Source organism: Pseudorasbora parva, chromosome 24 (genome assembly GCF_024679245.1).
Source record: "Pseudorasbora parva isolate DD20220531a chromosome 24, ASM2467924v1, whole genome shotgun sequence".
Taxonomy (NCBI): domain Eukaryota; kingdom Metazoa; phylum Chordata; class Actinopteri; order Cypriniformes; family Gobionidae; genus Pseudorasbora; species Pseudorasbora parva.
The window spans coordinates 18,945,223-18,961,040 of NC_090195.1; the positions used below are offsets into that span (position 1 = coordinate 18,945,223).

Genomic DNA, 15,818 nt, shown 5'->3' on the forward strand with positions numbered 1-15,818 from the left:
TGTGGAGAGTAAGGCCACTTTTGATACGGCCGACCCAAGTTTGAATCTGCCTTTTCCCGAAATCATTCTTCTCCCTTTTACCTTCGCAAATCAGCTTAGAGAGGTGTTTACTTTGAAGAAAAATTAAGAAAATATTTAAAAAGTGGAACTAAAGTGCCTAATGGGTATTTAAAAGTGGGCATAAAGTGTTTAACAGATTGGGGTGGGTGTGGGCAAGGTCTTTAGGGAAAGGGAAAAGTGATCACCAGCAGCCATATCACCCTGTAATTCAAGACTGGTTTTCCCACTGAAGCTAAGCAGGGCTGAGCCTGGTTAGTACCTGGATGGGAGACCTCATGGGAAAACCAGGTAGCTGCTGGTAGAGGGGTTAGAGAGGCCATCAGGGGGCACTCACTCTGTGGTCTGTCTAGGTTCTAACAGCCCAGTATAGTGATGGGGACACTGTACTGTAACAAGCACGTCCTTCAGATGAGACGTGTAAACCAAGGTCCTGACTCTCTGTGGTCATTAAAAATCCTAGGATGTCCTTCAATAAAGAGTAGGGGTGTATCCCCGGCATCCTGGCCAAATTTGCCCATTGGCCTCTGTCTATCATGGCCCCCTTATCATCCCCCTCTCCTGATTGGCTTCATCACTCCGTCTCCTCTCCACCAATCAGCTGGTGTGTGGTGAGCGTTCTGGCACAATATGGCTGCCGTCGCATCATCCAGGTGGGTGCTACACATTAGAGATTCACCCTTCTATATGTAAAGTGCTTGAGTACCCAGAAAAACGCTATATAAATGTAACAAATTGTTATTATGAATGTCTAAATAAGGCAGTATATATTTATAATTTTAATAAATGGTAACACTTTATTTTGACGGTCCCTTCTGAACATTCTGTTGACAGGTAACTTTAGATTAGTTGACTGTCTAGTTATTATCTGCTAAATCTTTATTGTGATGGTCTTCAACAGACATTCTATACTGACTATAATTTACTTTTCAAAAACTTCCAGTCTACTTATAATCTACTAATACTCTAATAAGAGTTAGTAGACATGTAGGTGCAACATTATTTATAGTCAACAGTGTTAAAGGGACCATCAAAGTAAAGTGAAACTTAAATATAACTATGTACACACTGAATATGTTGTTGTTATTGCACACTGTTTTATAATATACTACAATACACTAAAGGTGCAAATAGTATCCACTATTTGCATTAAGTATAAATAGTATCTATCGCTATTTACATCAAGAAAGACAGAAACAGTATTTTCTGGTAAAACATACTTCAATAAGAAGTTATTTACAAATCGAAAAATCCTTTTTTTTTGTGTGCCCTTAAAAATAAAGCAACAAACTAAAATAATGACTTTATTCAACAATTTCATTCTGGCCTGTGCCAGTCTCCTACGCTGTTTACATTGTAGTGCAGCTCCCCCGCATGCGTCATGAACGAAATTGTTGAAATAAAGTCGTTATCTTTGTTTTTGCACACAAAAAGTATTCTCGTCGCTTCATTAAGGTTGAACCACTGGAGTTATATGGACTATTTGAACAATCTTTTCAAAGGCTATCTGAACTTTGAGTTATATTGTGTTATATTGTTATAAGTGTTATATTGTTGTCTATGAAGGGGTCAGAAGGCTTTCGGATTTCATCAAAAATATCTTAATTTGTGTTCCGAAGATGAACAAAGGTCTAAAGCATTTGGAAAGACATGAGGGTGAGTAATTAATGACATAACTTTTATTTTTGGGTGAACTAACCCGTTACCCTTAATTTACAAAATATTAAACTCCAACGTGCGTTGATGCAACAACTTCTGCTCTCGTGTCAACCAACACATTCTCCCACCCAACTCGTCACATATTGACGCTTGACCCGGACCCCTTGTCGTCACTTTTCAACGAACTGGGCGTACCTTAATCGTCAATTTTCGACGTGCAGGGTAGTCCGATAGACTTCTATAGAACTCTGAAGCATGGTCAAGTGCCTTCCGCGTCACAATTAAGACGCAAAAGGTACCCCAAGGCGTCATGTTTCGACGCGCTGTGTGTTGCATTCATTTCAGTGAGAAACCTTTGGCGTCATACACAGACGCACTGGGTATTGGGAATGTTATCGTCGTGGTGAAATTGTATTAGTTTATGATTTTGCCATTATGACATGTTGGAGTGTGTTTTTCAATTTAATCAGCAAGACATTTATTTTATTTACGCTATTTAGACATGCTTAACATGTAACCCAACCCCATCCCATCCCTAAACCTACCTATTTGTGTGAACATGATATAAAACACAGGATATATAACATACGTCTGCATCCACGAGTTATTCAATAAGTTAAATAATCCAAGTTTTCCAAGGCCAAACGATTGATTTGTATGAAGAAAATCCCCAAAAGCGATCAGCATCTCCATCCGCCGAAGATCATGAACACATCAAATTTCAAATATTGCCGCTCATTACGTGAGATTTCATAGTGAAATTGCATTGGCTCTCGTATATCTTGTGACCAATTGCGTCATTACGTCAGCATTGATTGTAAAATGTCATTGGCTCTCGTGTGTCTTGACATGAAGACATCGTATGACTTCGGAAGACTTGGAATGCAACATGAGTTAATACTTTTATACTGTTTTGGTCCGTTTTTTGCAATAAATACTTGTGACTGTACATTTATTTGCCTGTTATGTGTTTTATATTGTTTAGATATGGGTAGGTTTAGGGTAGGAGTTGGGTTAGTCACTCCAAAATATAAAAGAAGCCTTTAAATATTAATAAAATCATGTCTGCTTTTATAAACGCAAATAATTAAATGCGTCTGTTTATGATGCCAAAGATTTATCATTGAAATGAATGGAGCACCCAGCACGTCGAAAAATGACGATAAAGGTACGCCCGGTTTGTTGAAAAGTGACGACAAGGGGTCCGGGTCAAGCGTCCATATGTGACGAGTTGGGTGTGAGAATGTGTTGTGTCAACACAACACATGTTTAGTGAAGCTCTCATCAATGCGTTGGAGATTAATATGAAATAACAGGCAGATGGGAGGTATTTAAAGAGTTTGCGCTTGAAAATAGAAACATGTACGTTTTAAAGTCTTAAAGGTTTGGAACGAGATGAGGAGAGTAATTAATGATGGAATTCTCACTTTTGGGTGAACTATCCCTTTACCTAAATTAATTAACATTAACTAATAATGAACAAGATGCATTTATTAATCTTAGTTATATAAATTTCAACATTTGCTAAGACATTTTTAACATCAAAAGTTTACATCTGTGCTCTGTGAACCAAAATGAACAATTGCATTTTATTAACATGAACAAATATTAATGAATTTTGTAAAAAATACATTGTTAGTTCATGTTAATTAATACAGTAACTAATGTTGACAAATGAGACTTATTTTAAAGTGTTACTGAACTTTTTGTCTATTACACAAATTGTTCCTTACAGTGGAAAAAGTACCATTCTTTTAAGATTGACCGGTTCTTTGGGGAACCTAAAATGGCACGAAAACCACATTTTGGAACCTTTTATTTTCGTGGTAAGCCATGCAATTTGGAATTTAGCAAGAGGGCGAAGGATTTCGCCACACAGATTTCGCATCGGGTTCAATTGGTCGTGCAAATATATCACGTGGACCAACAGATAGCTGTACATGGACATAGGCTATACTCTATTGACCATAGACAATGGATCCTTTTTGCCTGCAATATGTCTTTGACCGCAGTATATCGTATTAAAAACGTACATGTTTCTATTTTCAAGCGCAAACTCTTTAAATACCTCCCATCTGCCTGTTATTTTTTGTTATCTCTTCTTGTTGTTAAAAGGCATAATTTAAAGCAATCAATTTATAAGACCATTCTGATTAAAATTCCAAAAAAATTGATATTTTAGCCATAAAATCGTTTGTAATTAAGTGGTGGCAAATAGCAGCAGACCACATACTTCATTGCATTGTTATTGAAGTGCATTAGGCAAAGTACAATGTAAGATTAGCCCTTCACATAGGGCTATAATGTAATCAGTCATTCAACACATCTAAATGACACAAATACAATACTTCAATACTCCCTCCATTGGTATCAATGCTTTCCGACCTGCCAAGCCACTAAGTGGAAATGAACATTATCAGCACTTACCAAGAAGAATGTAACCATTGAATAAAAAGAAAGTGCTGCATAGAAAATGAAAAATTTTTGTCAAAAACCATCCAAAGACTGAAATCAATTTTCAAAAGCACTTTTGTGCTTCTTGTAAGTGTTTTAGAGAAGGCGGGTGAGTCACTCTGGTCGTTTTGTATTTGCAACTCATGACTCTATTTTACCTATCAGTCCACTCTTTATACCATTTTCATGTTGAACCTCAGCTCTCGTCAGAGTAGAGATTTGAATGGCCTCTGAAATGTTTGTTTTTTGATTTCTAAAAGCCAATAATATTAGTTATTATTTGAGAATAATTTTCTTACTTTGCTACCTTTTCACTGTAACTGTAGAAATACACAATCTATCAGCTCGATGCTGAATTATTTATTCCTCTAAACACCACCTACGCCTGCTCCAGATTTCCATTCTCTCTCCTTTTCATTTTCTATTTCTCTTTGCATCTATTTCTCTCTCTGTCTCTTCCACGGAGCGGTTGCGGGCGCTCATGGTGCGAGATGACAGTTCTTCTCCGTAGTGATTCATGAATCCAAATGCTGCACATATTGCATATTTTGCATTGTAAAATCAAGTTTGTCAAGCAGAAAAGAAAAAGTACGTCTGACAGGAAGTGTATAAGCATTCACTCTTTCCTTCTCCCTACAGCTTGGTTCTTTTCAGCTGCAAAAATATAGAAATAAACAATTGAAGGAGGCTAAAAAAAATATGACAGGAGACTCCAGAGTAGTTAGACAGAATGCTAATTCTTGAAAACTACACTCCTGATATATGCAGCTTGCTTATTATTTTATGCTCTCTCTCTCTCTCTCTCTCTCTCTCTCTCTCTCTCTCTCTCTCTCTCTCTCTCTCTCTCTCTCTCTCTCTCTCTCTCTCTCTCTCTCTCTCTCTCTCTCTCTCTCTCTCTCTCTCTCTCTCTCTCTCTCATATTGTGGCAGGGTGAACGATCACGCAAAACCCTAAGATTTATTGTGTAGACAGTGAACAAACATTGAATTATAGTAGTGCAGGTGCGCTGCGTGTGTCCTTCTTCCGGGTTCCCTGGTGCTAGCGGTGACGTCTGTGTGGCGGTGTGGCCGGAGCGTTACAGGCTGCTGTCTGGGTGAGAGAGAGAGACAAGCGTTGGCGTAGTGCTGCATGAAGATCGTGCTCAGACTGGTGCTCCAGGGTGATGGCTTTTAGAGGGTGTGTTGATGGCCTGCAGCTGTGACGGTCCAGCCCGTGCTGAGTGTATATGCAGGTGTTTTGAATTTGTTGCCAGGGCGACGCTGATGAGAGCCGCCCATTGATTTTCACCTCCGTTCGCGGGGCTCCGCAGGCCGGTTCCTGATGGACGGTGCAGCCAGCCAACCATGCGCGTACCGGTGGCACCGGTTCCTCCGTAAGCATTGGTTCGTCGATTGGGCCGGGAGCCGCAGTGCCTGTGTACTGCGCGCTGGGTACCTTCCGGCGCGTGTTGCTCCTGGACCACCCTCCGGGGGAAAGACGGCGCTTGCTCCCCAGGGCCACGGTGCATCGCCACCTCTGCCAGCTCAATGGCCTTGACGAGCTCGCCGATGGTGGTTGGGTTCATCATTCCCACCACGCGCCGTGACCGGCAACTGGTCAATCGTCACGCGCTCCGCCACCTGACCCGCAGTGGGTGTTCCATCGAGCAACCAGTGTAGGGACATTCTTGCGAGCTCAGCGGCCTGGGCGCGGGCTGGGCGACGAGGCTTGAACTCCCATTCATGAAACCATTGGGCTGCTGATATGGACGACAGCCCGAGGCGTCCGAGTATTTCTCTTTTTAATTCATCATATTTATCCGCACTCTCAGTGGGCAGGGAAAAATAAGCTTGTTGTGCCTCACCGGTCAGCAGAGGTCCCAGCAGCCGCGCCCATTCGCTCCGATCCAAGTTCTCCCGAACTGCCGTGGTTTCGAATAGTTGAAAAAAACAGTTCGACGTCATCATGGCTGGTTAACTTCGGCAGCAGCTGGGTTGCACGGGTCAGGCAGCAGAACGCGCTGAGCGGGGGCGAGGCGGAGAGCGGCGATTTCTTCTTCAACATTTTCTTGATGGCCTGCCAAGTGTTTGGTGATCTGTTGCTGTCGCAGACTCACTTCCGTGAAGCATTTGAGCAGGTCTTCCATGATGGGGAGGAGCGCCGCCTTTTTTTCACGATCCTCGTTGACTGCGTGAGTGAGAGAAAAAAAAAAAACGATGTCAGTGTTCAGGGGGTGGTTGGTGATACACCTTCAGGCTCTTGCCTGCATTCTCCACCAGTGTGGCAGGGTAAAGGATCACGCAACAATGAAATTGGTGCGAAACCCCCAGAGGGTGGATTTATTGTGTAGACAGTGAACAAACGTTGAATTATAGTGGTGCAGGTGCGTCCTTCTTCCGGGTTCCCTGGTGCTAGCGGTGACGTCTGTGTGGCGGTGTGGCCGGAGCGTCAAAGGCTGCTGTCTGGGTGAGAGAGAGAGACAAGCGTTGGCGTAGTGCTGCATGGAGATCGTGCTCAGACTGGTGTTCCAGGGTGATGGCTTTTAGAGGGTGTGTTGATGGCCTGCAGCTGTAACGGTCCGGCCCATGCTGAGTGCGTGTTTTGAGTTTGTTGCCAGGGCGACGCTGATGAGAGCTCGGGAGACTTGTCACAATATATATATACACTAATGCCCGCAGCTGTGAGCTGAGCTGTGAGTGCGGTATACTAATACTGTGTTTTACCCCCTTTCGCCTTCAGAACTGCTTTAATTCTAAGTGGCATTGATTCAACAATGTGCTGAAAGCATTCTTTAGAAATGTTGGCCCATATTGATATAATAGCATCTTGCAGTTGGTGGAGATTTGTGGGATGCACATCCAGGGCACAAAGCTCCCGTTCCACCACATCCCAAAGATGCTCTATTGGGTTGAGATCTGGTGACTGTGGGGGCCATTTTAGTACAGTGAACTCATTGTCATCTCATTTAAAATGATTCAAGCTTTGTGACATGGTGCATTATCCTGCTGGAAGTAGTCATCAGAGGATGGGTACATGGTGGGCATAAAGGGATGGACATGGTCAGAAACAATGTTCAGGTAGGCCGTGGCATTTAAACGATGCCCAATTGGCACTAAGGGGCCTAAAGCCTGCCAAGAAAACATTCCCCACACCATTACACCACCACCACCAGCCTGAACAGTGGTAACAAGGCATGATGGATCCATGTTCAGATTCTGTTTACGCCAAATTCTGACTACCATTGAGACTCATTAGACCAGGCAACATTCAGTCTTCAACTGTCCAATTTTGGTGACCTTTTTTCCTATTTGAAGTGGAGATGAGGCCTCATGTTTGTGCGCGTTGGGGCGAGTGTAATGAGTGGTTATTTCAGTCAAAGTTGCTCTTCTATCAGTTTTAATCAGTCGGCCGATTCTCCTCTGACCTCTAGCATCAATAAGTCATTTTCGCCCACAGGACTGCCACCTACTGAATGATTTTCTCTTTTCAAACCATTCTTTGTAAACCCTAGAAATGGTTGTGTGTGAAAATACCGGTAGCTGAGCAGATTGTGAAATACTCAGACCGGCCCGTCTGGTACCAACAACCATGCCACACTCAAAATGTCTTAACTCACCTTTCTTTCCCATTCTGACATTCAGTTTGGAGTTCAGGAGATTGTCTTGACCAGGACCACACCCCTAAATGCTTCGAAGCAACTGCCATGTGACTGGTTGATTAGATATATTACATGACAGACCAAAGACATCTCCTCCATTTTAGTTTTTTTTTTTTTTTTCTAATGAAATTTAACTAGATGTTATTTCAATGAGAACCTTGTGAACGATAGATCTGTGTCTTACATACAGTAAATTAGATGTTAACTCTTGAAAAATATGATTGTTTTTAAAGGGGTAGCTCAACCCAAAAATGTGATTGTTTACTTACCCTAATGTCATTACAAACCTAAATTATTTTATTTCTTTGTAATTTACTTTTTTTTTATTTGAGTCTGTTTTATTTTGTTTTTGTTGTTGTTGTTGTTGTTGTTGTTGTTGTTGTTGTTGTTGTTGTTTATACGATATTCAAATGGTAGCCTAACCAAAATGGCTTGGTTGCCAACATTCTTCAAAATATCTTCTTTTGTGTTTCACAGACAAGAGAATGTCATAGAGGTTTAGAATGAAATGAGGGTGAGAAAATGATGACAGAATTTAATAGCAATACAATTGCTGCATCCTAGCTCAAAATCAGTGTTTTACTGTCAAGTGCATTTCTGTGTGTCAAAAGTGCAATATTAAGTTTGTTATCTGCATTTGCAGTAAATTCGATAACATCCATCATTACTTTTCCTTGTCCTAGTTTTATTTATTTACTTCAAGTCAAGGCCCTAACCTTATGGCCAATCCTTTGCATCTATAAAAGCATTAACTCTTCTGGAAAGGTTTTCCATAAGGTTTAGGAGTGTATTTTGAGTGAGTTTCATGGTAATTTGTCACTCAAGAGAACACTTGCTCAATGCTCTAGAGTCCAGTGGCGGTGTGTTTTACACCACTGCATTTGGCGCTTTACATTACACTTGGTGATGTAAGGCTTGGATGCAGCTGCTCGGCCATCGAAACCCATTCCATGAAGTTCTCTACACACTGTTCTTGAGCTAATCTGAAGGCCACACAAAGTTTGGCGGTCTGTAGCTATTGACTTCTGCGAACTGCGTGCCTCAACCTGCGTTGACCCCGCTCTGTGATTTTACGTGGCCTACTACTCCTTGGCTGAGTTGCTGTTGTTTCCAATACCACTAAGAGTTGACTGTAGAATATTTAGGAGTGAGGAAATTTCACTAAAGGACTTATTATACAGAGGCAACCTATCACGGTACCACACTTGAATTCACTGAGCTCCTGAGGCTATGTCCACACTAACGCATTTTCGTTCGAAAATGCATCTTTATCTCTCTGTTTTGGTCTTCTGTCCACATTGAGAACGAAAACGAACCCGCTTTTTGAAAAAGCCCTCCAAAGAAAGCGGAAGATACATTTGAGGATGGCATCTTCGCAAAACACAAGTGGACCAAACATATAACAGTAAGTGAATGCAACCTGGACGCATCAGTGAATGGTGAGACATTTTGCTAAATAAAATGATCCTGCCAGAAGAATTGTGTGGTAACTTTCTGATGTCTGTGAGCTTTTAAGAGGTTTTATGCGTGAGCAGTAAGTTGAATTTGCCATTTACTGACGTTACAGTGTGGATGAGAAACTTTTGGAAAACGTTAGTGTGGACAGAGTTTTCGAATCTATCCGGATTAATGTTAGACGTAGCCTGAGAGCAACCCATTGTTTCACAAATGTTTGTAGAAGAAGTCTGCGTGCCTAGGTGCTTGATTTTATGCACCCTTGGCCATGGAAGTGATTGGAACACCTGAATTCAATGATTTAGAGGGTTCTTGGAGGGGATAAATGTTTAGTTGTAATGGATAAAACAAACAACTGAAGAATAAAAATTCTAATTTCTGCCAAATGTTTTATCTTCTCATTTTAGTCTTTATGCTTTTTAATATTGTAGTCATTACACAGCACTGATATTAGTAATATTTATGTCTACTATGCTGAGAAAATGTTGCTTTTGACATATTTCTATTTTGCATCCTTAGTAAGCATATCCATGTTGTGCTTTACTGTTTAGGAAGAGCGTTGCACATTCTATAATTGGTTCACTGTTGTCTATATGTAATCTCTAAGACATGTACTGAATATTATTTTTGATCTAAAATATCTGGATAAACTGAATACTGAATAAACATGAAATAAAGGTGTAATGATGGGTGTTGTGTTCAGATCATTTTGACCTGGAGAGGATTTTCGTTTTCCAAAAATGTTTTTAAAGTTATCACATTGGACTAAAACTGTCACATGCCTGTCCTGCCTTTGTTCACATGTGGGTTTTTTGTTGAGCATGTGCTCGTGTCTCTGTCAGATCCCTCCCCCCTTGTTATCTCATTATTGGTTTCATTTGTCACACCTGTTCCCTCTTGATTTCTTCCCTTCTTAAGAGTTCAGACTGCACGATTTTCAAACTCGTCGGGTCACTGCTCTTTTCACACTGCATGACCATCTGGGGTATCATTTAGTCACTGCTGTGTTCAGACTGCACGATGGATCGGCGACAGGAGGTTTCACACTGCATGACTGTTCTGGAGGAACAATCGGCGACAACTCTCTCTCTCTCCGGTGCGCAAACTACGTTTCCCAACATTCCCAACCAAACACACGTGCAATGTGACAAGTAAACAACGCGAGATCACACGTGCGTCAGGCTTGTGCGGGACTTGGAATTGTTATTAAAAATTATAAACTGCACAAAGTTCGTTCCAATTTGTCTGTGCTGATTTGTGGAGAAAAAGAAAAAAAGTATTGCAGAGAAAATTGTTGGAGAGACCGAGAGCAAGGATTGTGTTCTGCAAAGAGAGTTTGAGGAAGGCTAAGTAAATAATTTTGCAATGTGCTGCTGCTGCGGCTGGATGTGCACATGTTTGGCCATTTTGTTTGCAAATGTTTGGTCGTTTCTGTTTGATAGAATTGTATATCTATTACATTGTATATCTATTATTATTCTGTCTATAACTCCTCACTGAACCTCCCGCTGCCCTGTATCTCCCTCTTTCACACAGCAGGAGTTGGAATAGCCGACAGGTCCAGATATTTAGCATGCCAAATATCTCATGGGCGTCGGCGATTCTCTCTCTGATCGCATCTTTGATCATTCACACTGCGTGATTGTCACTCGAGTGCACACGCACCGATTTGCCTATGATTTCGGGCATTTGTCAGCGATTTCGCAAAACCTGTCGGCGAGTCAAAATCCGAGCTAAAATCGGGCAGTGTGAACTAGGCTTTAAGCTCCTTGTGTTTGGCAGTCTTTGTCGGATCGTTGTACAGTCTACGTCTCCCAGTTCCCTGTGTTGGTATGTCTTCCGTTTTATGTATTTCTAGTTTATCTTTTTTCCCCTCATGGGTTTTCTTTTGTGTTTCTGTTTTATTTTGTAGTAAATTATCATTTTTCTGCACTTGAGTCCTTGCACCAGTTTTCCTTTGTTCCAGACGTAACATAACGGTCCGACCATGTCGAGGATTCAGCAGACGGGGGGCTCAATCCCGGAATCACTCACCACCTGTCCTCATTTTGAGACAATTCTACGGTTTCGAGTCCTCCGACTATTCCACCAGGAGGGGGAGGAGATCAGGAATTTTGCCAGGAAGTTCCTGGAGACGGCCAAAGGGCTTAAACTCAGTGACTCTGCTCTCAAGGACCTTTTAATTATGCTGTAGATGAGCCCATGGATTGGTGGCTAAGGATGATGGATGGATGAGGCGATGGTGGAGGATATTACCTGTCAGCAGGAAAGAGCTGCCAGGGAGATGGCCCCTGCCATGGTGGTCGGTGGTCCCAGTTCCGGTGGTCCCTTCTCCAGTGGCCCCGAGACCGGTGGTTCTGAGGCGGAGGAGGAGATAAGCTTCTTCCTGGTGGTGGTGGTATAATGGCGTGGGGGAAGTTTTCTTGGCAGGCTTTAGGCCCCTTAGTGCCAATTGGGCATTGTTTAAATGCCACGGCCTACCTGAGCATTGTTTCTGACCATGTCCATCCCTATATGACCACCATGTACCCATCCTCTGATGGCTACTTCCAGCAGGATAATGCACAATGTCACAAAGCTTGAATAATTTCACATTGGTTTCTTGAACATGACAATGAGTTCACTGTACTAAAATGGCCCCCACAGGACCCACACATTTTTTTAAATACTGTATCCTAAATTGTGGATAATTAAGCTATATGTACACTGTAAAAAAATTTGGTTGGTTTTTGTTGGTTAAACTTAAAAAAGTAAGTAACCTGGTTGCCTTAAAATTTTGAGTTTATTGAAATTAAAAATTTGAGTTGATACAATGAAGGAAGGTTTGTTTAATAAATAGAAACTCAAAATATTTTTGTATCTGAACCACATAACATTTTTGATAAATCATAAAAATAGCACTATTTGGCATGTTTCACTGCATCATCGGAAATAAAACACACACAATTACCCAATATGCTTACAAAATCTTTTAATAATATTTTAATAAAGGTTGTCGAATCTCAAAAAATTGTCATTGTATTAACTCAAAATTTTAAGGCAACCAGGTAACTTTTTTTCTAAATATTTTTTTACAGTGTATATGCTGAAGTCAGTTTCTGGAGTGGTAATGATTAAAAGAAAAAAACAACAACAAGAACTGTATGCAGAACCGAAAACTGCGATGCTAAAACAGGGAGATTGTATATAATATATTTCAACCCCATGGTTGATGAAACAAGGAAACAAGCACATGTGTGGCATAAGAGACTTCCTTATAGCTAACTTATAATCACTGTCAATCAAAACACAAAGGAACTTCAACATCAAAAGTGAGACTAAAGACGTCAGCTTATCTCAGGTTTGAGTTGCAGTCAATAACAGTCAACATTTTCCTTGAAAGTCAATGATAACAGCCAAACAGAGGTTTCCATTCAGGGCAAACTTTTTTCCCTCCAAAGAACAGCATTGCTATGCCTCATTTGAGCCTAACCAAAACTTGATAAGATAATGTTTAGCATAACTCATGAAGGCCCTGTTTTCAAATGCAAATTCCACAGTAAAAAGAATCTGTCAGCATTTTTTTTTATTTTTTGCCAGAGGGATTAATGATTCAGATAAATGCTGGTAATGTAACATCAGCAGGCAAAAATGGTTACATACCCCCCATTATCTTGTTTCCTTTCTTCTCAAAATAAAGTTGAAGCATCAAGAGTATTTCAGAGCAGCTGACAGTTTGTGAAATAAATAAATCAGATGCATTCTTTTATCTTACAGACTCCCTGTAGATGTAATTCGACAGCTGTAGATATTTAACAGTCATCCTCAAACAGAATTATTTCAGTTCTGCACAAGCCAGCTCCCAAAGTTCATTATTATTGCATAGCTTATGGCTACTCCTCTTCATCAAGGCTGTGTTACATTATTTACACACCAAAAACAAATGTGGGAAAAGTATAATACAAAGCCAGGGATGCCGTTAAAGAAGCAGTTTGCATAATGGATGCAAAAAGTCATTCTACGTGCATACGTTACGTAACGATCCCTACGTGTTGAGGTATTGTATATTTAAGGAAGCAGCACTTCCTAAACTCATCTATTTGTTTTAAGAGGGAAGTAAATGGACAGATCTAGGACAACCTAAGCTGAGTCTCAGCACTGCTGAACGGCGCTCCGTAGCTTTATGGCCCTAATGGGAAGGCAATTTCATATAGCAAAGATTCTGGTGTGTGAGAAAAATAGACATAAATGCACTTAAACAGCTGATCAAGGGGAAAATACATAGCAGAACATGGGATATTTTCCTTTTTATGCTCTTTTCTGTACTGCTGCAGAGTTCAGAGAGGAATGGGACTCGGCAATCTATTACGGGTCAGGGGAAAAGATGAGAGACACAACTACTAATCGACCGTTTTGCTGTAGTTTGCTCTGGTGAAAAGACCCAGAGGAGAGATGTTTAGGAGGGAAACATTTCACACAAAACCGGTTGCATGCTGTTCACATGCGTTCATATTTTGCTCACAGCAAACTGCCTGTTTAGTTTTTTCACAGGGTGATGCGTTCAAAACATGAACTGCAAAAACACTGCTTATTGGCATATTGACATTGTCATGCTCTTTTTATATCAAACAAACCCATATGACACAACAGATACTGATAGCTTACTGATTTATTAATTGCACAGCGGACTATATTTAACTGCTGGTCAGAGAGGAATGCAAAAAAAAACAAATAAAGCATGTACTGAGAAGGAGGTATATATAAGAATATTGTGTAATAGCTAAGTACACACCACATATATTTAGCTGCCTACTATTAGTAGGCCTATAACAAATTACCAAAGCAACCGTCTGTTTTGCTAGTTTATTTTTCAATCGGCCGGAACTTTACTTTAAAAGGTTTTAAATAGGTTATGGATATTTTTCTTACACAAATGCATCAATTCAATTCTAAAGGCCTTTATTAACCTCGCAGAGCTGTGTGGAGCATGTTATTTGACAGACAGATGCACTTTCATGGACTTCAAAAACAAAGCAACAATCCCTGCCATTATAAAGCTAGGATTAGCCATGAGCTTTTTAATATAACTCGTCTGAAAGAAGAAAGTCGAATACACCTAGGGTGACTTGAAGGTGAGTAAATCATGGGCTAATTTTTATTTTTGGGTGAACTATCCCTTTAAGCATTATATTGAGGCCCTAAATGATGCAAAAGCAAAACGGATTTATAGAATTAGTTCAATTATCCCCTTCTTAAAGTTTAAGAATGTTTGTCAGGTAGCCTCAAGTTTATGAGTTATACACATCATTTGAGCCAAAGTCATCGTTTTATATTTTACTGTTTTTATACAGTTTTATATGCACTTGTTTCTAATTTGTCAGAGCAGTGGTTTATGAGGTTAGAACAGATTTGATTAAATTATTTTATTTTTTTAATTGGCTAAATCCTTTTATTTCTGAAAAGATATTCTTGTCAAAAAGCACATTTTTATAAATACTATTTATACTTTATTTCATTACACATACACACGCAAATATGTCTGGTTCGCTATCTTTGTTGGGACTCTTCATATAGATGTAATGGTTTTTGTACTGTGCAAACTGTATATTCTCTTCCCTTACACTAACCCTTCCCCTTAACTATCACACAAAACTTGAACATTTTTACATTAAAAAAAAAAAACTCATTCTGTATCATTTATAAACGTGTTTCCTCATGGAGACTTCAATTTACGTCCCCACGGTGACATGAGTCCCATATGAGTCATGTGTGCATTCAGGTTGAAGTCCCTACCAGGACAGAGAAGCACACACGCACGCACGCACACACACCCACACACACACACACACACACACACACACACACACACACACACACACACACACACACACACAAAGTTCTTGTTATGCAGTAAAATATCCCACCCCATCAGGTTTAAAATATAACTACTTATATATTTTTGGAAGGAGGATTGATGTATATATTAACTATATCAATAGTTAATAACTATATTAATCCTATATGAGGATTGATTGATTTATTAACCATGAACCTCATTGTTTTGTTTAGATTGAGCTTAAAATACAGTTTTGTGTTTGCCAAGGAGAACTATGCTGCAGCAGAAATCTGAATGATCTTCTCATTATGGTTTTTAAAATATGCTTTATGTCTATACTATGCAGAGAAAATTATGTTTTTGCATATTTGCGTTGCTCATCATTGTATACACTTTAAAAAATGTTGGGTTGTTTTAACCCAATGTTGGGTCAAATATGGACTAACCCAACAATTGGGTTGTTTTAACCCTGTGGTTGGGTTAAATATTTGCTTAAGACAACCCAATCACTGGGTCAGTCCATATTTGACCCAACATTGGGTTGTTTTTTTACCCAATTTTTTTTAGGGTGTAAGAACAGTGTCATGCATTTTAATTTGTGCCCTGCCTGTTGTCTACATGTAATATGCAAGACATTGAATATTATTTTTGCTCTAAAATATCCATATCAAGGGACTTTCCACAGCTAGAAAAAGCGAGTTTAAAAGCAAAGCTGGTTCCTCCTCTCACCCTTTAGATGCG

General features: G+C 40.2%; 1 pseudogene; it reads left to right on the forward strand.

Moving 5' to 3' along the window:
- The first annotated feature begins 243 nt into the window (after positions 1-243).
- Positions 244-361, forward strand: LOC137064292 (5S ribosomal RNA; annotated as a pseudogene).
- Positions 362-15,818: the final 15,457 nt, after the last annotated feature.